This window comes from Periplaneta americana, chromosome 16 (assembly GCF_040183065.1).
Source record: "Periplaneta americana isolate PAMFEO1 chromosome 16, P.americana_PAMFEO1_priV1, whole genome shotgun sequence".
In the NCBI taxonomy this organism is placed as follows: Eukaryota; Metazoa; Arthropoda; class Insecta; order Blattodea; family Blattidae; genus Periplaneta; species Periplaneta americana.
Window position 1 is genome coordinate 20,284,631 of NC_091132.1, and position 23,730 is coordinate 20,308,360.

Here is a 23,730-nt window from a genome sequence, read left to right on the forward strand (position 1 = left end):
AACAGCTATGCGTACTGCTATCCTATTTACGTAACATAGTAGTGGAAGAAGATTATTCAGTTTATTTTCAATACTTCATGCCCATTACGCTATCATTTTTTTAGAATAACCCACAACTGGACCATCGAATCCACGGCATAAACAAGAGGCCAGGGGATGAAGTCCTTATTACACATAGGGTAAAGGTTGGTAATATTGTGATGCTAATAATATTATGATAGTTCTTTTTGAGAATATTTTACAATTTTACTGAGCGAGAGGGGAATTTTTCTTTTAAAAGTGTTCATTTGGGACTAATATGGTGTTAGAATTTTTCTGTTGTACGCTATCTATGGAATAAGCTGTTAAAAATCTGCAAGTTTACATCACTTCCACTCTGTATAGTTTGTAGCATACAACCATCTAGTTAAAATACGTTCCTAACGCAGCAAAATATGGGAATGTTACTCTACTCAAGTACTGAGAGAACGATACATTTTACGCTACTTTTCAAACAAATCGTTTAATGTCTTACCGTTTGTACTAGTAGCTGCAATTTTCTAAGTCAGTTTGCATTTAAAATTTCTTTACAGTATTTAAATATGATCGAAATTTCAAGATTGATTTCGACCTGATTTGGGAAATTTCCATGTTCTGTTGAAACTGCCGACTTCAGAATCGTAGCACAGGCCTACAGAATAAACGAAAATCCAACTAATAAGGAACTATTGAAAAATATGAAGATTTATTATTAGGTAGCGCAAAATTTCTCTTAATTTCAGAAATCATTTATCTACTGGAATTTTTTTATTTATTCATTTTTATTATTTATTTACTTATTTTATTTGTGTATTTATTTATTTCCATTTTCTGACAATTATCAACTCTCAGATTATACATAATTAACCATTAACTTATATTGATGATAAAACTTTTGCGTTAGGTATACGCAATTACAGATATTGTACTCTGAAGAACTGATTTTGAAATTAAGTTAACTATACGCCTATAACTTATATTGTATATCATATCATATCATATCATATATCATATCATATCATATCATATCATATCATATCATATAATATCATATCATATATATCATATCATATATATCATATCATATATCATATATATATCATATCATATCATATCATACCATATCATATCATATCACTTATCATATCTCGTATTATATATTAGGCCTACGTTATATTATGTACTTGCACATGTATATATTCGCAAGATTAGTTGCGTTAAGGTATTCTAGTTTCCTTTCCTGTAAGATAGAAATCCATTTAAATAGTATACTGTTCTCCAACCAGGAGATCAACCGTGAAAGGAATGTGCTTACTATTGCCTCATCTATTGGAACGAAGTAGATAAATAATATTATCGTTATAACGCCAGTTTAAAAACCATGCGCTCTCCTGCATATGTTATTTCCTTTATGAAGGGATTAAAAGACCAGGAGATTAACTGTGATCTAATTTTGTAACTAGGGTAGTATCAATATGCCTGTATCAATGCTATGGTTTGTGCTGTGAGAGCTAGCCAATAGAGATAAGAGTACCCACGTGTGTGACCTTATGACATCTTATGACATCAACATTCATTCACAGAATTACCTCCCTTCGTCTCATCCGGCGGAGACTTTCTCGTGGTTGGAGCACAGTACTTTATTTAATACCTCTGACTGAAGTTCTGGCTGATGTGTAGGCAACATCTATTAATAGACAGTACATCTCAATTGACGATGTCAGAGGAAAAACAATAATAGTTTGCATGCATCTGAAGTCTGATTAGTGTAATATGTAGCTAATCGGCGATGTATGCGATGGAGGGGGAATGGAACTGGCCACCCTACCCCATTATCTCCGGCCTAGTTGCCTTATAAGTGGTGCCATGTTGCTATCACTCGTGAGATTCAGACCTGTCTTCGGACAGTTGACTAAACAACAATTTTATTTTAAAATATATAAAAATAATTTAGCAAATTGGTTACCGACAACTTATTCATTCTATCAGAATAAATAAATGATAGAATCTCTCCATGCATGGCATGTACAGCGCATTCATTGCAAGTGCTTTCACGGTCTTGGACAGAGGAAGACGTGATGTAGTCTCTGAAGAAAGAACATCACAATACTCCTAAAGCCAAGCCCAGATTCGTCACTGTGAAGAGAAAATTTTATTCTCTATGTCCAGGACCGAACCCGCGCCCTTCCAGTCTCCAGTAGACGCTCAATTAAAAGTAGGTCAAGCCAGTTGTGTATCCTCCAGAAATAGAAGCAAGTCTACCAACCACCAAGACGCAGAAAACGCTGCAGTTCTCTTACATTTCAACACTACGGGCTGAACTTTTCCTTCCCCTGTTTCTATACACCTACTCAGCGCATATGACCTCCCTGCTGGTCAAGAGCAAGGCTGTGTTGCAACTGAAAGAGAGGGTTTCTACAGTTGCTGCTTTGTATACGAGTGAGTGACAAATGGTGTCTAAATATTGCATCAACGGCGGCAGGGTCTTTTTATGGTCATCTACGAGGTGTGGTCGTGCGTTGCCTAGTTCAGCAAAGTTTGCATTCTAAACAAGTGTCATGGGCAGTCTGTACATTTCAGGACGAGTTTGGTTTGTACAAAAAGTAACTTTTATGGTTCTTCATTCCTACTGTATCCATTACGCATAGCAATACGCCAAAGCCAGAAGGGCGAACTGCTACAGAATGGTGAACGTGGGTTGAAACCCGGATGAGAAAAAGAGACTTTCTAGTTAATTTCGAGAATGATCCTGAGACTTTTTTTATAGGCTATATTACGACGTTGTATCAACATCTCAGGTTATTTAGCGTCTGAATGAAATGAAGGTGATAATGCCGGTGAAATAAGTCCGGAGTCCAGCACCGATAGTTACCCAGCATTTGCTCATTTCGGGTTGAAGGAAAACCCCGGAAAAACCTCAACCAGGTAACTTGCCCCAACCGGAATTCGAACCCGGGCCACTTGGTTTCGCGGCCAGGCACGCTAGCCGTTACTCCACAGGAGTCCAGAGACTTTCCACCTACTACGTCAGATACCATTCTTAAGGGGACACGTATGATTTTTAGAACTTCTATAATTTTCATCCAAAATTTTCAAAATTTAAACTACAGAAACAAGCCTACAATATCATCTGTATAAAATTTGGATCCTTAGGGTCAACAGCTTTGAAACTTGAAAATTTCTCAGTCATCGTGTTGGTGATTGGAATACGTCCATCATTCCAAGACAGTTTTAAAATTTTAGTAAAAATTTCGGCACTCCAAAGCAAATTTGTTTAGAAGTAGCCTTTCTTTATTTTTTTCTTTGAAAAGTTCTGTTGAACTATTTAACAACTTTTTAAACAGTATGAATTGAAGATCAAATTATATAGCCTAGCACTATTAACTTAATTTTTCTCATACTATCACGTATTAGCAAATTGAACCTTTCTTTCTGCTGTAACTATTGTATCAATAAATGTAAATTTTTATTAGTATTCTTTGTCATTTAGGCAGTCTGCTATGGCAGGAAGAATATAAAAATTGAATTAAATATATTTTATATTGACGACACTAAAAAGGCTCCTTGCAGCAAATTTTTTAAAATGTTTAGTGAACTTTCTGAGCTCAGTGTAAATAGATAGTCACAATTTATTTTTAATTTCATTCATTTACCATTATAGCATCTAAGTCCAATATGAATTTGCCTCGAAGAAACTTACTACTTCATACAAATGCTAATTAAATTTCATTTATCAACATTTAATTGAGCTCTGTAAGAAGTTTCAGACTAATCTGACAATAAATGTTCTGCACGGAGGTTTTTTTTTATTTAATAAACTGCTTAAAATTTCAAGTCGAGAAAACAGTAGTAAAAACATTTCTCTCAAATCACTCACACATCGTATGTTTTGGCCATATTTGATTATTATTTTTAGTAGGTTATTTTACGACGCTGTATCAACATCAAGTTATTTAGCGTCTGAATGAAGTGAAGATGATAATGCCGGTGAAATGAGTCTAGAGTGCAGCACCGATAGTTACCCAGCATTTGCTCGTAATGGGTCGAGGGAAGACCCCGGGAAAATCTCAACCAGGTACCTTGCTCCGACCGAGATTCGAACCCGGGCCACCTGGTTTCGCGGCCACTCTCAAATATAATTACAATCATGAAAATAAAGTAAGTTATTTCCTTACTTTTTTCAGCATTATTTCACTATAATTTCTCCTTATTTTTTTCCTAGCGTTCGGATTACAAAAGCAAGAGAAATCCACCTTCCTTCCTTTATACGATATATCTTAATATTACTTCTGACAAATGCAGGATCCGACAGAGGAACGGCCATTTTAAGTAGAGTATATCCCTCGCAGCACATTATGGTTCGATAAATTGAGCGCACATTGTGCCAATACAATCTCATTTAGTCATCATGGAAAGGTGGAGCGGTGCACAATTTGCTTTTGCAATAATTACAATTTTTTACAAGAACCTCAGTTTTGAGGCTAATAGGCCTGAATTTCGCCATGATCCCGTCTCATCTGCAAATCCGACTTATATTTTCATCAATACAAAATTCAGGTTGTACATCAATTAAAACTACGCGATATTCTCAACCGAGGGCAGACTATGTACTTTATCTCATTTTGAAAAAAAAAAATTATTGAGTCAATAACCGACTATTTAAAATCGCCCGTTCCTCTGCTGGACCCTGAATTAAAGTAAAATTAATGTTATTAAGTCTTACACTAATGCAATGGGATGGATCTGAAGCACGAATGAATGAAACCAGAAATGCTTATACAAATGTCTGCTGGAAATCGTGAGGAGAAAAGGTCTTTGAGGGGACAAAAAACGGAAAGGAAAATTAAGAGAAATTTAAGAGAGCTGATGTAAGAGACTGTGAAAAGGACACGTTTCAGCAACCATCTCATTCGAAGACAGTACTGAATCTTCTAGTTCCGTAAGGAATTCAGGAGTGAAACTAGAAGTCCTGGCTGGAGTGATGTTACAGCACAAGCAACAATAATTTCATCTAAGATAATTTTCAAGAATCGTGTAAAGTTGATGTATTAGTTTGTATAGACGAATATCTCTGTAATAATAATAATAATAATAATAATAATAATAATAATAATAATAATAATAATAATAAGGCTATAACTTATGAAGTTTTGTATTAAGGGATCCTGCGAATTATGATGCGCAATCGTGTCTACGATTTTATTTAAAATGTATTCGTAATCAATTATAAATTTGATATTTATTTTTGAAAACAAGATAGACAAAAGCGTTACGTGTGTAGCTCGAATGTGCCAAATTAATGTAACTTCAGAATGCAGAATAATAAGAAGACAAAAGCCCTTCTTGTTAATATCAATTATATTTTTTTGCACACTCCGTAAAAGTCTGATATCCCTATTTGATAGTGTTACAAATATTAAGAAATTTGTTTCTACAATAGACAAGTGTTAATACAATAGCTTCAAAATGGCGGAATTATAGTGTTTTGTGTCACGCCTAGTATGAGCGTATTTAACTGAAACAGAATAACTGTAAGCTACGGGTCTTATGAATATAAGACAATCGTTGAACAATATTATTCTATAACTGGTATCACATTACGTAACAATGCACTTCAAATTTACATAATCTAACCTGTTTCCTCGGTGTCAAACGTTTCTATGATGTAATATTTAACAACTTTAAAAAATGAGTGGCCATTCAAACTCATTACATTTGTAACAACTGAATGATTCAGTGAAGAATTAGGTAATATTACACAAATCTATAGAAATTAAGTCTATTAACATAAGCAGGGCAATGGATGATTCATATGTTATTTCAGTGGTTGCTATGGCAACTCAGGGACATTATGAAATGCAAATATTTACATCTAAACAAAATAAAGATGGTGTGCGATCTACAAGTCTATACAATTCTCATTTTGTTTCTGAATTTCTTCATTCTTTCAATGAACTGGTGAAATATCCTTCATATCTGAAGTCTTAAATAAGTTTTCACATTACACTTTTATCTAAGCATAATAAAATTCAGAGTTATATTAAAATAATTAGGAAGGATTGATTACATTTAAGCTAGTTTAAATAAATTTCAGCACTAAAATTAAATGTAGTTTAAAATATGACCATTTACACAGAAGTCTTAACCCTTTGACACCATGACAAAGGATGATGATGTAAGACTCAATACTTGCGAGATGAATCCAGGTAAAACAGGGAAACCAAAATTTTAAAATATCAACAATGCACAGTAATTTTAACATGCAAATTTAGGAAAAATAATTTAAGCAATGCAAACCTTTGTCGCTATAGAAATTTCTGCAGCAGCTTCGTCACTATTTACTGGCCTCTCTTACTTGTGTATCCCATGTACTTCCGTTTCTGACCTGAGTCAATATCCGAATGTCGCCAACAGGCACGAACACCAGTGGCGGAGGAATACGAGGGCCCCAAGTGCGGTGGCGCCCCGATCAATATTTACGCTTTTATCCGTCGGTTACATCACATGCGCAAAGCCGGCGCCACACTGCCACGACGCCATTTTTGTTTGGAGAAAGTAAAATTTATCCCGGAATAAGACATAAAAACAGCGTACTGAAAAGTGAAATTGCACTTCTGAATTGATTTTTCATTCTGCGGTTCGCCATTTATGTATCTAATGGACAAACACGAATATTACATTATCTCAAAATGTGAAACCTAATAGGCCTATTATCCTTTGTAAGCACACGGGTTTGCTTTTCATGTAATTATTAATTTATTTTGTAATCATCTGTAGTCAGCCTGGGGCGTGGGTTCGATTATTGGCAGGAAGGACCGTTTCACAGTAATTTTCAATACTACAATAGGGCGCACTCAGCATCCTATGAAATAGGTGACGAGACACATCTCTAGTTGATAAAATGTATCAGAAGCGAATTGCAGAGCAATCAATCACCTCTTTGTACTAACGCGGTCAAGAATTTATGTGATAAGCCTAGATCTTCACCAACTGTTAAAGGAAACTATTTTATTAAATAACACATTCATCGACATGAGGGAAAAAGACGTTTGGGAGGCAGAGACGTAGATGGGAGGATAATAAAATGGATTTGAGGAAGGTGGGATATGATGCTAAAGACTGAATTAATCTTGCTCAGGATAGGGATCAACAGCGGACTTGTGAGAGGGCGGCAATGAACCTCCGGATTCTCTGGGGGTCGTATTCATAAACGAGACTGTGGATCAGGGCTGGGCAACAAGAGCGGATTCTACTCTCTCACGGGGAGCCATATGATTTCTCTTCATTCCCTTTCTTCCCCGACGAATACCGCGCAGCGTTGATTCAGGAACGGATGAACACTAAGCATCCCCGTTTAGAGACTGGTTCCGCTCCCGATGCCCAGGCAAAGTCGACTTTAGTAGCAAAGTTTAATTTTTTTTAAAGATCTATTCGTAGAAAATACTTCTGAGACTTTGGCTCGGTAAGTCGAGATTTGACGATCTGGTTCTAATGTTGGCAATCATAATCACTGTCTTCTAAACGAATTAAATTAACAGATAGTTGAAATAAGAGTAGGCATTGTCATAAAGAGTCATCTTCTGAGTCACAAATCAACGAAACAATCGAACATCGCTTCAGGTTACACGATTGTTAGCCATTCTTGCGGCTTTATATAAGAATAATTATGTCACTGTAAAATAATTCTGAAGACATGGAAGATAAGTTGTCACCAATGACGGACTACGAAAGAGACATATTATCCTGCTGACAATTGGCAGAGTTACTCCCTGCAAGTCAGCAGAAACTACTTGAAAATTACCTGAAATCAATATGCAGAAAACAATATTATGACGACCGCAGTAACTTATACAATGGTTATAAATAATTAACTGGATATCCAATTGTATAACCTATCCTCTAGTCCAGTGGTTCCCGAACTTTTTAAAGGTGTGACTCACTTTTGCGTGAGACATATATTTGCGACCGCCCCCATTACCATACTAGTAATTAACCCATTTGAAAATACAAATGCTTGTAAGATCGTGAACAACGATAATAATTTTACTCAAAACCAGTAGATACCCCCCCCCCAACTTCTAATGTGGTGATACCTGCAATACGAGAAATTACAATATGCAAGCCTATTTTTTTCCACGATCTTGTTTGTTGCTTATTTACAGCTATTCTTGTTAGGTCTTGAAAGTTAGAATTCTCACACAGAAACTTGTTGCTAGGTAAACCATTCTTCATAACATAAAACTGTACTGAAATAGACCCATTACAGTGCACTTATTGTTACTTAGTTACCATTACAGTGCAGTTTTGAGAAGGCTTTGGAATAATATTGCTCTAAATTTTCAATTTTTTTAATAGGTTATTTTACGAGGCTTTATCAACATCTTAGTTTATTTAGCGTCTGAATGAGATGAAGGTGATAATGCCGGTGAAATGAGTCCGGAGTCCAGCACCGATAGTTACCCAGCATTTGCTCATATTGGGTTGAGGGAAAACCCCGGAAAAAACCTCAACTAAGTAAGTCGTCCCAACCGGGAATCCAACCCGGGCCACCTGGTTTCGCGGCCAGACGCGCTAACCGTTACTCCATTGGTGTGGACCCAAATTTTCAATGCAAAATATATATTCTATTTGCAATTTTAAAAACATGAACGTGCAAAAAAGTGTTGTACAATACATGTCTGTAAAGTGCATTACAAAACATAGCGACGGGGTAATTTCAGATGACAACACAGAGATGGGATGAGAAGAATCGGAAAGAACCCAACCAGGTAATCATCCCGAGTGGGAATCAAACCTACGCCCAAGTTACACCGTTGATCGTCTTATGAACTGGCGAGTCTGCTGCACTAAAGTGTACTGAAATACAACGTGCGGGATGTATATTTCCTTTAGTGACATTAAAAAGCCGCTCACTTCTTTACAAGTTACAAAGGGAATGCTTGTTCACACGCAAGGACGTAATTTCATAAGATACTTCCTTAATGAATAACATGGGACAAGAGTAAAAGCTGTGCAAAGTAACACGCTGTAATATAAAAGAGATGGACATTATCTTTCAGAAAAGACCAGCAACAAAAGCCTGCAGCCTTTGAAGTTTAGTCTCGTAGAGGCTTAATTCATGACAAGAAAATGTGCACAACTTTTTTGCTTGCTCATTATACAAAGTAAGAAGAAAGTATTGTGATGCTGGGGGGGGGGGGAAGAATGTATCTGTTTACGGCGTTTACTATTCAAAAGGATTCTGTTCATATCAAGAGCCTCACCGTAATTCAGAAAACTGAGAGCTGTCATCAAAGCATCGGTCTCGGCAAGTCTTGTGAGACTTGTGGTGGACGTGGTGAGTGTAGCCAGGTTTTAAATAGATCTTCCACTTCCCACGCATTATCACTCTCCAGTAAACCATAAACTCAACACAATGATGGTAATGTCTCTACTTAACATCTAAAGCTTAAAAGATGCGATATAAACAAGTAGGCATGCCATAATCCCTTCATTGTGTTATGATTAGAGACCGGCATAACGATTATTATGCCAAAATATGGTATTTATTTTGGTAAAATATGAAAATATCAAATAAATATTCTAATGCTAAAATATTTACGTTCCTAAACCACTTGAAGCAGGTTTACATTATTATTTAAAAAAACGTTAGGATACATGAATTGGGAAATGGCTCTGCTCTGTAAAATCAGTTCGTAAGCTCGTTAATAAATTTAATGAAACTGGTACAGAACGAATATTTCTTATTAACCACGATGTAGTAGTCAAATTGTTTCTTCTTAAAATCTGCCAAAGTTATTATGTTTATTTGAAACTGGGAACCTACTTTAGAATAACATTGTTTATTTGTTCACTTGTTTTTTACTATTTATTTATTTATTTAGGGTAAATTAGGGTGTTGGACAGTCGGGCATGTTGGACACTTTGTACTTTAACGTGTTACCTCGCCACTTGTGGGCACCACATTCTGCTAGAAGTCAATGACGGAAGTAGCCCCACTCGCGGCTACTTCCGTCATTGACTTCTAGCAGAATGTGGTGCCCACAAGTGGCGAGGTAACACGTTAAAGTACAAAGTGTCCAACATGCCCGACTGTCCAACAGACCCTAATTTACCCTATTTATTTATTTCGTTTGTCTTCAGCTATCATAACTTTATTTTTTGTTAATTATTTTCCGCCACATTTTTATAAAAACTTGTGTTGAAACTCTTAAGTAATTGGCTCATAGTAATTATGTTCAGATGTTCTAAAATGCCTTTCACGAGGTCAAATTACCGAACATCTTTTCGGGGAGGTCTCACCACTCTGGTAACTGACGCCTTCATCAGCCCCCACCTTAGAAAATACACAAGCAAGCTCTTGGCAGTTGCATTTTACTGACGCTTTCAATGCAGAGGTTATTATTAAATGTCAATGTAGACTGGAAGTGGCTGCATTCTTTTCCTAAAACCCTCAATCACTAGCAGGACTCTTTTACATGCCATAAATCTACAACACGTAACCCAGAGCACCCAGAGCTTTACTTACCTCCTGGAAAATTTTATCGCCCTTAAATTCCAACACCCTCAACCGGGCATGAACCAACGAACCTCCGTAACCACTAACTACCGAGAACGAAGTTGAGGACGACAGCGTACGGTCCTCAGCGGGGAAAATTTTTATGAACATGTTGGTACTTCCAGGAAAATATTCGTAGAAAACTGCTTCCCCGTGTTTGAGAGGAAACGTGCATATCGCGTAGCCTTAGGAGTATACACAACAATTTATATTACACTATAATACAAGGATGGTAAGTGTATTGTCATAGAATTTAAGAAAAGTTCGAAAAGACGAGACGAAATTGAGACTTTTTTATTTCCGAGATTCTGTTACACACCCACGCATACTATTTTATGCAAGGTCACATTTCCAGAATTGCAAATACTGTAAAAATTTACTATATATCTTGTACTGAAAATATAGAATAAATTAATTTTATTCATGACTGGTGTCTAAACTGGTTTTTATTTCACTGTCCTTAGCAACCTAAGTAATGGCTTTATTCACAGCAGTGAATTGATTTTTTTAATCACTCTCTCCATGACAACCAACACATCAGCAACAAAGAAATCCGGCCACCGGCGTAGCTCAGTCGGCTAAGGCGCTTGCCTGCCGATCAAGAGTTGCGATCAAGCGCCGATTCGATTCCTGCTTGGGATTTTTCCGAGGTTTTCCCCAACCGTAAGGCGAATGTCAGGTAATCTATGGTGAATCCTCGGCCTCATCTCGCCATATATCATCTCGCTATCACCAATCTCATCAACGCTATATAACCTAGTAGTTAATACTTACTTACTTACAAATGGCTTTTAAGGAACCCGAAGGTTCATTGCCGCCCTCACATAAGCCCGCCAGCGGTCCCTATCCTGTGCAAGATTAATCCAATCTCTATCATCATACCCCACCTCCCTCAAATCCATTTTAATATTATCCTCCTATCTACGTCTCGGCCTCCCTAAAGGTCTTTTTCCCTCCGGTCTCTCAACTAACACTCTATATGCATTTCTGGATTCGCCCATACGTGCTACATGCCCTGCCCATCTCAAACGTCTGGATTTTAAGTTTCTAATTATGTCAGGTGAAGAATACAATGCGTGCAGTTCTGTGTTGTGTAACTTTCTCCATTCTCCTGTAACTTCATCCCGCTTAGACCCAAATATTTTCCTAAGCACCTTATTCTCAAACACCCTTAACCTATGTTCCTCTCTCAGAGTGAGAGTCCAAGTTTCACAACCATATAGAAGAATCGGTAATATAACTGTTTTATAAATTCTAACTTTACAGATTTTTGGACAGCAGACTGGATGATAAGAGCTTCTCAACCGAATAATAACACACATTTCCCATATTTATTCTGCGTTTAATTTCCTCCCGAGTGTCATTTATATTTGTTACTGTTGCTCCAAGATATTTGAATTTTTCCACCTCTTCGAAGGATAAATCTCCAATTTTTATATTTCCATTTCGTACAATATTCCCGTCACGAGACATAAACATATACTTTGTCTTTTCGGGATTTACTTCCAAACCGATCGCTTTACTTGCTTCAAGTAAAATTTCCTTATTTTCCCTAATCGTTTGTGTATTTTCTCCTAACATATTCACGTCATCCGCATAAACAAGAAGCTGATGTAACCCGTTCAATTCCAAACCCTGCCTGTTATCCTGAACTTTCCTAATGGCATATTCTAAAGCGAAGTTAAAAAGTAAAGGTGATAGTGCATCTCCCTGTTTTAGCCCGCAGTGAATTGGAAAAGCATCAGATAGAAACTGACCTATACGGACTCTGCTGTATGTTTCACTGAGACACATTTTAATTAATCGAACTAGTTTCTTGGGAATACCAAATTCAATAAGAATATCATATAATACTTCCCTCTTAACCGAGTCATATACCTTTTTGAAATCTATGAATAACTGATGTACTGTACCCTTATACTCCCATTTTTTCTCCAATATCTGTCGAATACAAAAAATCTGATCAACAGTCGATCTATTACGCCGAAAACCGCACTGATGATCCCCGATAATTTCATCTACGTACGGAGTTAATCTTCTCGAAAGAATAGTGGACAAAATTTTGTACGACGTCAACAAAAGTGATATTCCTCGAAAGTTACCACAGTTGGTTTTGTCCCCCTTTTTAAAAATAGGTACAGTAGTTGATAAAGCGTCGTTAAATAACCAACTAAAAAAGAACAATAAAAACCATACATTCATTCATTTATAACTTCTTCTCAAACAACACATTACAAAAGGCCTAAAATTTAAAATTAATGGATACAATATTGTAGGGCACAAGAGTAAACAGATATTATGCGCTCGTGGAAATTACCACCTTCGGTTTCACATCGAGCGCTGAACTTTTCACTCGCGCATAAAAATCTAATTATACTCTCTTGTACTATAATAGAAAGGATAGGAAAAACATAACCAGATATTTTGCCGAATAAGGATAATAGTAATACTATGCCAGCCAGCGAACACACACACACACACACACACACACACACACACACACACACACACACACGAATGCTTAGACAGCGGATTTAAAGGTATTTAGCTGGCAACGGTGAGAAGGAGCGATTGTATCATCAAAGATAAATATTTTCTCTCTGTCATGCGAGATCTTTCACATTAATAGGTTCAATGTGTTTTCCCAGGAGGAAGTAAAGTTATATTTCAACAGACTGTTCTTAGAAAAGAAAAATCGCATATTAGCGATATCTGACACAACGAACTGCTTTAGATAATGTTGCAATAGATGTGATGCTCAATTACCAAGGAGGAAATGACATAATGAAAACCATGAGATAATATGAACTACGAAACTTCAAGGAAAAAGTGACGTCCGAAAATCATGACTATTGTCTTGTGGTTGCTACACTCGTATGACAAATAATCTTAACGAATTTTAATTCCTTTAAGAAGGTACGTTTCCTCGTGAAACAGGGGCTTCACTGCTGCCGTCTAATATGGCGGCAGTCATCCAGGTCGTTCAAACAACTAATTCATAGGAATACAGCCTAACTCCAATCCTTCAGGATTTTTTTATTTTTTTCACAACAGTCTTATACTTTTTTTGAGTGACTCAGTGAATGGTACGCGAGTTCACGTCCTTGCAAGAGTTCTTGAACTCATCTTAACATGTATGTGAGCTCCCAGCCTAAAGGTCACCAGTCTCACTTCGTTCACACTGTCCTACTTGTAACATTTTAAAATTCTTTTCAGAACGAAAAGTTACATTTGTTCGGATCAAATTTCTGCACATTTAAAGGACAAAAAAAAATTATTTAAATAATTTATTATCATAATACACTACTCTCTTAAATTGACTGAGCATATTGGGAATTAAATAAATGGCTTTCCAAAAGCATGCTATGAAATATTTCATATAAAATAATTTTTATCTGGAAAGAGAAGAAAAATCAAACAAAATTATGTTAAACTATTTTGTTTGAAATATCGCAAAGAATAACCCCCTGAAATTAATGACATTACTTAGGTTCACTCTGTAGCCTGTATGTATGTATAAGATACATATATTTTGAACTCACATTTACAAATTTCAAATTTATTTACAATTTACACACGAATTGAATACATATGAATAGATACCCGAAATGAGCATATGCTCGTGCTCGGGTACAGTCCAGTAGTCTACATAAATTTTACAGGGTTCAAATAATAATGCTGATGATATAAATAATAGTAACAATACTAATAATAAGTTAAGATATTTTACTGTACAGTGTAGATATGTATATCAAAATATTTCAATTAAAATAACCATTACATTCTCAAAAAAAAAAAAAAAAACATTAAAATTTTTTGTACAGATATTGTATATAAAGCATGCCAATTTTTATTTTCAAAGTAGAGCTATCTATAAATTCTGAGAGAGAAAAAAATGTTGAAATATCAAAATTATACCAAAGATGTACAGCTGTCTCTGCGAAGGGAGAAGCCGAAAAGAGCAAATCTTAGGCTAATATTATAAAAAAAATTCCCTTATTTTCTTGTTTCCTAAAACACACGAAATGTACATTACGTTTATTTTCTTAGTTTTAAAATCAACGTTCCGGAATTCGTGCAACTTATGTAATTATTCACTGTCGGTAATATATTTTCAATGTTAAGTCCTTTCTTTAACATCCCATTCACACTATAGAGATTACTCATTTATGATGAAATTAAATACTAAAACCGGCGCAATGGTGGAGTGACAATACTAGATTCTCAGTAAGAATCAAAAACATTTCACAGGATAAACAAGGCGAACAGATTCAGATAGAGATAACGATACAAACGCTCAATTTTCATTGATCATAAAGAGAGCAAGAGTGTCGTAGACAGGCAGAAACGTCAGTCATTATCCTTCTTTGTGGAAGTTAAGACGTCGTCCTGACTTCACAGTGTGTCAGTCTGCTCTTAATAATGACTCTCGGAAGTAATTTTAGAAATCTGTCGGAAATAAATTATGTTCATCAATCATAAGCGACGATGCCGTGACAAGTGGAGCATTCATTACTCCTTGAGATTGCTGTATGCTTAAAGGTTCGATACTCCGACTTCGTTGATCAGTTAGTTGATCGTCTAACCAGATAGTCATTCAGTTGTTTGGTTGGTTAGTTTAATAATTTCACTATTCTCTAATCAGTCGGCGAGTCGGTCCTTCCACCAATAAGTCCACAAGTCTGTCGATCGACAACCAATCAGTCGGTAAGTCGGTCGATTAACCATCAATCAGTCGGCAAGTCGGTCGATTTACCACCAATCAATCGACAAGTCGGTCGATCTACCAGCAATCAGTCGACAAGTAGGTCGATTTACCACCAACTTGGCAAGCGGTCGATTTACCATCAATAACATTCGATTTGTCGGTCGACTTACTACTAATTTGTCGACTAGTCTGTCGATCGATCACTAGTTTGTCGACAAGTCTTTCGATCGACCAACATTTAGTCGATACATATGTTGATCTACCACCGATCAGTTGGAAAGTCTCGATCTACCACAAATCAGTCGGTAAATCTGTCGATCGACCACCAATCAGTCGACAAGCCGGTCAATCTACCATCAATCAGTCAAAAGTCTGTCCATAGACCACCAATCAGTCGAAAAGTCTGTCCATCGACTACCAATCAGTCGACAAGCTGGTCAATCTAACACCAATCAGTCAAAATGTCTGTCCATTGACCACCAATCAGTCGACAAGCCGGTCAATCTACCACCAATCAGTCAAAAGGTCTGTCCATAGACCACCAATCAGTCGACAAGACGGTCAATCTACCACCAACAAGTCGAAAAGCCTGTCCATCGACCACCAATCAGTCGAAAAGTCGGTCGACCTACCACAATCAGCCAGTAACTCGGTCGACCTACCACCAATAATATGGCAAGTCGATCGATCTATCACCAATCAGTCGGCAAGATTACCATAGGGATGCAGAATCGGGCGCCAGTTGTGGCATACCTCACAAGCCAGATTACGTCATCCATCCCATTTTTCAATCCCACGGGTCATTCACGTAATACGTTGTAGGGCATTTGTATTCACTGTCTCTTGGTGCAATTCAGCGCAATATCGTTTGAAAAATGCCATTTTGAAGAGCAATTTTCAGTTCATTTTAATTAATTGAGTTTAAATGATAAATTGTGCATTTAAGTACATCTAAATGTGTCTTTTTTACATATAAACGTATTGTATTCGTTTGCATACCATTATATTATATTATATGTATTGCGTTTAATCTGAATTCGTTGGTTAAGTTTAGTGTTATAATTATTGTGATCGGAAATACTTCCATCATTTTGTTCATGAGCAGCAGTCTGTTGCAATCCGCCACATGATTGTGGCCGAATAACGGAGATATCATTCAAAGCCTGTGAACTGTGGAAGGGGAACCAATACTTTCCCCATGTTTCCCTCTCTCTTTCTCTCTCTCTCTCTCTCTCTCTGTCTGTTCTGCATCCCTGATCTACCACAATCAGTCCGCAAGTCTATTGATATATTACCTATCAGTCGGAAAATATGTCGATCTTCCACTAATCACTCGACAAATCTGTCGATCGACTTCCAATCACTCGTCAAGTCTGTCCGACCAATCACTCGACAAGTCGTCAATCGACCAATCAGAACGTCATTCGATCAGTTACTAAGTCCTTCAATCATCAATACGCAATTCAATCTATCAATCACTAGGCCAAATATCTAACCGATGTCAGCTATTACATACGCAACACAAATCGGTCGCTCAATGACTAGCAGTGTTCCCAACCTACAGACAAAATTAAGAAATTGTAGCCTAAAAATTATCGGATTTTCCACAAATTGTCGCAAACATGCAATATTAATAATAATGGCATACTATCATTTATAATTTTCCACAATACTAAATAAACTTTCAGTCACTTCTCACACAGAAAAAGCACCAACGACAGCTACAAACAGACTATTGTGATTAATTGATTAGCAAACTATGATACAAACTTACTACTGACTGGGGAAGAATCTAGGCTCTCCCCTAAGAATCTTTACGTAAAGCGGGACAGATTTAAAACATTTATCCATAGAGTATCAATAGAATAGAATAAACTCAAATGTGTTTCATTAATATGATCATTTCTTCATCATCATCATCATCATCATCATCATCATCCGTTACGAATTAGACCTGCTTCGGCCCATCTAGCAGTCTTCTAAAGAGTCTTCCTAACCGTCGATGTCCTCTGTGTTGATATTGCAGCATCATTTTGGGGATTCTTGAATTATACATTCGTTTTACATGGTGTAGCCAATTTAGTTCGTATCTGTTTATTTTTTCTTCTACTGACTCTACTTCTAATTGTTCCAATATTTCTTCATTCCTTTTTCGATCTAAAAGAGTATATCCTGCTGTCCGTCTGAGAAATTTCATTTCCGTTGCTTTGATTCTGCTCATATCTCTTTTCCTTAATGTCCAAATCTCACTTCCGTATAAAAAGGAGGGTAATACTAGAGAATTATATATTTTTATTCTTATGGATTTTTGTACTAATTTAGCTTTTAATGTATTACTTATTATTCCTAAAATTTGTGTAAATCTGGTGATTTTCTTGTTCACATCTTTTTCATTTTGATAAGATATTTCACAACCCAGATAACTGAAATTTTGTACTTGTTCTAGGTATTGGTTATTGTGTATTATCTTACTTCTGATTGGATCTTGTCCCAAAAATGTCATTACTTTTGATTTTTGTGCTGAAATCTCCATCCCAAAATCTGATATTTTATTTAATGTATATAGTCCTCTTTGTACGTTATCCTCTAAATTGGAAATTATAACTTGATCATCTGCAAAGAGCAGGGTATTTAATGTTAAGGTACTCGTTATTATGATTCCTGATGTATAGATTTGGTTCCATTTAGAAGTGATTTCATTCATGTACAGTAAATATTAAATAGTGTTGGAGATAATGGGCAACCTTGTCTAACTCCATTATTAACATATTTCCTTTCGGATATACGATTATTTATTTTGACACTTATTTTATTGTCATATGTTTGTAATAGTAGATTTGGTATATTTTTTCTTGTAAAATGTCAAATAAAAGGTATCTTCGAACCTTGTCAAAAGTTTTCACAAAATCGATAAATGCTATGTGGGTTTCTAAATTAAATTCTCTTCTTTTTTCTAATAGTAATTTGATACTGAATAATGGATCTATACATGATCTTCCTTTTCTAAAGCCATTTTGGCATTCTAAAAGGAAGGTTTCAGCAATTTTTTTTTTGTTTATTATTTCTTCCTATGGATAACAAAGTGAAATGAATTCAGAGGAAATGATATGATTAACGAAAATTATCGCATTATCCTAAAAGTGTTCTCTCATCAGGATTAAAAATATCGCGTAACACCATAATTTATCGCATGGTCGGCAACCTGATGACTACACTATTTCCAACTAAAGACTGAAGTAGACGTAAACAAAACCGAAATGTATTACTCCGCAATCGCAAGCTGCTACCAAAGCAGCCACCAGGGTGCATTATTTTCAGCAAGTGAGCACGCAGGGCAGCCACCGTCTGATATATTGCAGACATTTCAACACATTCATTGAACTAACCCGTAAAATGCTCATAGAGGGTTAATATTTATTATTTCCCTACTGGGAATAGTGGATTTTCTTTTTCTGTAGATTCGTGATTAAATGTTATTCTTTGAAGAGTGGAGAATTTCTTTAATTCTACATAAATTTATTTGAGGTTGGCAACACTGAATCTCGCACTGTGTTATACCAGCTGTGCTGATGTGCTCTGTGAAGCTGCAAGTCACCTTGGAGGGATTTAATGCCTATTACGCATGCGCGTTGCCATAAGACACGTTACAATGATTTAACACGCAATGTCTGAAACTACTAACATAAACATATTGTTTAAATCGTAAGAAAGTGTTCTTATAAGCATATTTAATTCACTCGTATTGCATGTACAGACGTGGACAAATTATTAACAAAATTGACGATTTTTATGATAATTTTGTTTACAAAATTTGACTTTTCAATTTAGACTACAGTTGACAATTTTGCATATTTTCATCATTACAGAAGACAGAAATATGCAAAAACGTCAACTGTAATTTAAATTGAAGAGTCAAGTTTTGTAAAAATATATAATAAAAATCTTCAATTTTGCTAACAATTTCTAAATTAGCAAAAATGTCAACTGCATTGAAGAGTTAAATTTTGTAAAAATATACAACAAAAATCTTCAGTTTTGCTAATAATTTGGAAATATCCAAAATGTCAACTGTAGTCCAAATTGAAGAATCGAATTTTGTAAAAATATACAATAAAAACCTTCAGTTTTGCTAATAATTTGTAAATATCCAAAAATATCAAATGTAGTCCAAATTGAGGAGTTAACTTTTGAAAAATATACAATACAAATCTTCAATTTTGCTAATAATTTGGAAATACACAAAAATGTCAACTGTAGTCTAAATTGAAGAATCATATTTTGTAAAAATATATAATAGAAATCTTCAATTTTGCTAATAATTTGTCCACGTCTGTATATTAGGCCTATACATTTTATTATTTTAGAAGGAACTATTTTAATGTGAGGAAGATGATAACAAGCATGAGTTTGGAGGCGTTGTGCGTCCAATAGCCAATCAGGAACCATTAAGCCACGTGCATTTATTTACATTTACTTCAATCTTTAGCTGGAAAGTAGATAGGTTCGTTGGCCAAGTCTTTACAACCGCCAGCCGGACATCCCCATCGGTATGCGTATATACAGTTGTTTACTGAACGGAATCACACACAGTATTATCCGAGATGCAATTTCACTGACCGGCAGTGTACAGCCGGAATAGAACTGGCGTGCAGAGACCGGGTTTCTGCTGCGACGCAAACCGCATTCCGCGTGTTCCGCCCTTCTTACGGCTCTCGAGAGTTAGAAAAGCAGCAGTTGCCTTAAACCACTGCCCTACATAACACGAGGAATGCTGATGCGTTCTCTTCGCAGTTCTATCACTAATGTGCTTCCGTCTGTCGATAGACTAGCACTAGCGCATCGACTTTCCATGTCGGATAGCCAAGTTTAATCCCGACGAGTTCAAAATGGTGGATAGCATGCACTCCATCTCATCAGAGGTCTTGATACAGTCTCTAGTCATCTAGGACTTCCCCAGTCTTCAGCAGCCTCTAGGTCTCTAGGGGCCGTATTCATAGACATTCTTAGCGCGGGCTTCCGGTGGATGATAAGCGAACTAACGTTTTTCGTATTCATAAACCAGTTGGCGACATGATATGATATGAATCCTGTACAAGTAACCAGTCGATAGCCGGGGCTAGTTTAGCACGCTCGTAGCGCGGGCTAGCGAAATGTCTATGAATAGCGCCCTAGGAGATTAAAAACGGAATTCGGAGGGAGACCAGTCTTACAATAATTGAAGAGTGTAATCTCAAAACGCGTTCAATCCATTTTTATGAGAGTCTAGTTTTCTTATCCACCGGTCTATGGAATGAGTGAGTTTTTGAGTGACATGCATAAAAACACGAACTTTTAGACAAAGGTTGGCGTTGTTTTGAAAGAAAAGAAGCTGAAAATATAATGACAAAAGTCTAAAAAAAGACATATATATGAAGATGTGACAATGATATAGTCCTAAGCCACACAGAAACATTTTTGGAGATAGTGTTAAAGGTTTTGAGTCCAATGCTATTAGGTGAGATATTATAATTCCTTTGGCGTATACTTAGGTCATTTGTTGAGTAATTTTTATAATATTTTACTAGTAGCTTCCTCATGTGTAAGAAATGAACTGGCACAAAAACCATTTTCGTTAAAAGTGTGGTTTTGGACTAACTCATTCTCACCCCTTCATGTAGAAAAAATTATAAAAATGGCCAAATGGACTGAAAGAGTTTTGGGATCACAGTTTTCAATTCACGATACTTGAATGATTTAAAATGTAGTGAAGTACAGGTTCTTGTTCATTCTTTGGAATGTTCAATGCAACATGCATCCTAGGGATCTTCTCATAAACTCAATTTTCACTGGTGTTAGTCGGATTTTCTATGATCCTAGTAAGTTACTGTATGAACTACACTACCGAAAGTCAAAACTGGTGGATACAAGGCCATAAAAAATGATGGACCTTGTTTTGAGACGCAATGAATTTTATGATAAGAGAAACAAATAACATAGTCAATTATTATCTCAAATAGTATCCTCTCTGTACATAAGCTGAGCTGTACGGCGTTAATTCAGCTGTTTTTCTTTGCTGAAATGTGGGGAAACAATTACCTACGCATGCAGTTGCCAGCTAAATTGAACGTACAGTGAAGAAGTACAATTTTTATCGCTTCAAGAAGAAATATGTGGCCAAGTTGGCAATGCTGTACGTTCAGACACCTCTTCGCAACATTAACGATAATTAACATTGCCTGTCCACGTAGGCGTCTGGGTCACGCTTGGAATTTTTCAATGTTCCGGGATGATGTGATGATTGCAAATATAATCCTTAACTTCACGTTCCTTTCAAACTACAGGGACTATTCAGAGAATATGTAATGTAAATGTAATCTTTTACTTAACGTCCCTTTCAAACTACAGGGGCTATTCAGAGAATATGTAATGTAAATGTAATCCTTTACTTAACGTTCCTTTCAAACTACAGGGACTATTCAGAGAATATGTAATGTAAATGTAATCTTTTACTTAACGTTCCTTTCAAACTACAGGGGCTATTCAGAGAATATGTAATGTAAATGTAATCCTTTACTTAACGTTCCTCTCAAACTACAGGGGCTATTCAGAGAATATGAGACGATTGTAAATGTAATCCGTTACTTAACGTTCCTTTCAAACTACATAGGCTATTCAGAGAATATGTAACGTAAATGTAATCCTTTATTTAACGTTCCTTTCAAACTACAGGGGCTATTCAGAGAATATGTAATGTAAATGTTATCCTTTACTTAACGTTCCTTTCAAGCTACAGGGGCTATTCAGAGAATATGAGACGATTGTAAATGTAATCCTTTACTTAACGTTCCTTTCAAACTACAGGGGCTATTCAGAGAATATGTAATGCAAATGTAATCCTTTACTTAACGTTCCTTTCAAACTACAGGGGCTATTCAGAGAATATGAGACGGTTGTAAATGTAATCCTTTACTTAACGTTCCTTTCAAACTACAGGGGCTATTCAGAGAATATGTAATGCAAATGTAATCCTTTACTTAACGTTCCTTTCAAACTACAGGGGCTATTCACAGAATATGAGACGATTGTAAATGTAATCCTTTACTTAACGTTCCTTTCAAACTACATAGGCTATTCAGAGAATATGTAATGCAAATGTAATCCTTTACTTAACGTTCCTTTCAAACTACAGGGGCTATTCAGAGAATATGAGACGATTGTAAATGTAATCCTTTACTTAACGTTCCTTTCAAACTACAGGGGCTATTCAGAGAATATGTAATGCAAATGTAATCCTTTACTTAACGTTCCTTTCAAACTATATAGGCTATTCAGAGAATATGTAATGCAAATGTAATCCTTTACTTAATGTTCCTTTCAAACTACAGGGGCTATTCAGAGAATATGAGACGATTGTAAATGTAATCCTTTACTTAACGTTCCTTTCAAACTACATAGGCTATTCGGAGAATATGAGACGATTGTAAATGTAATCCTTTACTTAACGTTCCTTTCAAACTACAGGGGCTATTCAGAGAATATGAGACGATTGTAAATGTAATCCTTTACTTAACGTTCCTTTCAAACTACATAGGCTATTCGGAGAATATGAGACGATTGTAAATGTAATCCTTTACTTAACGTTCCTTTCAAACTACAGGGGCTATTCAGAGAATATGTAATGCAAATGTAATCCTTTACTTAACGTTCCTTTCAAACTACAGGGGCTATTCACAGAATATGAGATGATTGTAAATGTAATCCTTTACTTAACGTTCCTTTCAAACTACATAGGCTATTCGGAGAATATGAGATGAATGTAAATGTAATCCTTTACTTAACGTTCCTTTCAAACTACAGGGACTATATATATAGAAAATATGAGATGAATATAAATGTAATCCTTTACTTAATATTCCTTTTACGTAGACTACAGACACTATTCAGAGAAGATGAGATGATTGTAAATTTAAACCTTTACTTAATATTACTTTCAAACGACAGGGGCTATTCAGAGAATATGAGACGATTGTAAATGTAATCCTTTACTTAACGTTCCTTTCAAACTACATAGGCTATTCGGAGAATATGAGACGATTGTAAATGTAATCCTTTACTTAACATTCCTTTCAAACTACATAGGCTATTCGGAGAATATGAGATGATTGTAAATGTAATCCTTTACTTAACGTTCCTTTCAAACTACATAGGCTATTCGGAGAATATGAGATGAATGTAAATGTAATCCTTTACTTAACGTTCCTTTCAAACTACAGGGACTATATATATAGAAAATATGAGATGAATGTAAATGTAATCCTTTACTTAATATTCCTTTTACGTAGACTACAGACACTATTCAGAGAAGATGAGATGATTGTAAATTTAAACCTTTACTTAATATTCCTTTCAAACTACAGGGGCTATTCAGAGAATATGAGACGATTTTAAATGTAATCCTTTACTTAAC

The 23,730-nt window shown here is 35.9% G+C and overlaps 1 protein-coding gene across 3 annotated transcripts in view; it reads right to left on the reverse strand.

Annotated features, from left to right (window-relative positions):
• The window catches only part of LOC138692289 (protein FAM13A), a 461,772-nt gene that overhangs the window by 264,110 nt on the left and 173,932 nt on the right, over nucleotides 1-23,730 (reverse strand). The window contains exon 1 of one of the 3 annotated variants that reach the window (XM_069815472.1): nucleotides 6,316-6,461. The exons of the other annotated variants lie outside the window; for them this stretch is intronic. The gene's annotated coding sequence lies outside the window, so the exon portion shown is untranslated. Of the gene's footprint in view, nucleotides 1-6,315; nucleotides 6,462-23,730 lie in introns of those variants that run through there. 3 annotated transcript variants of the gene reach the window in all.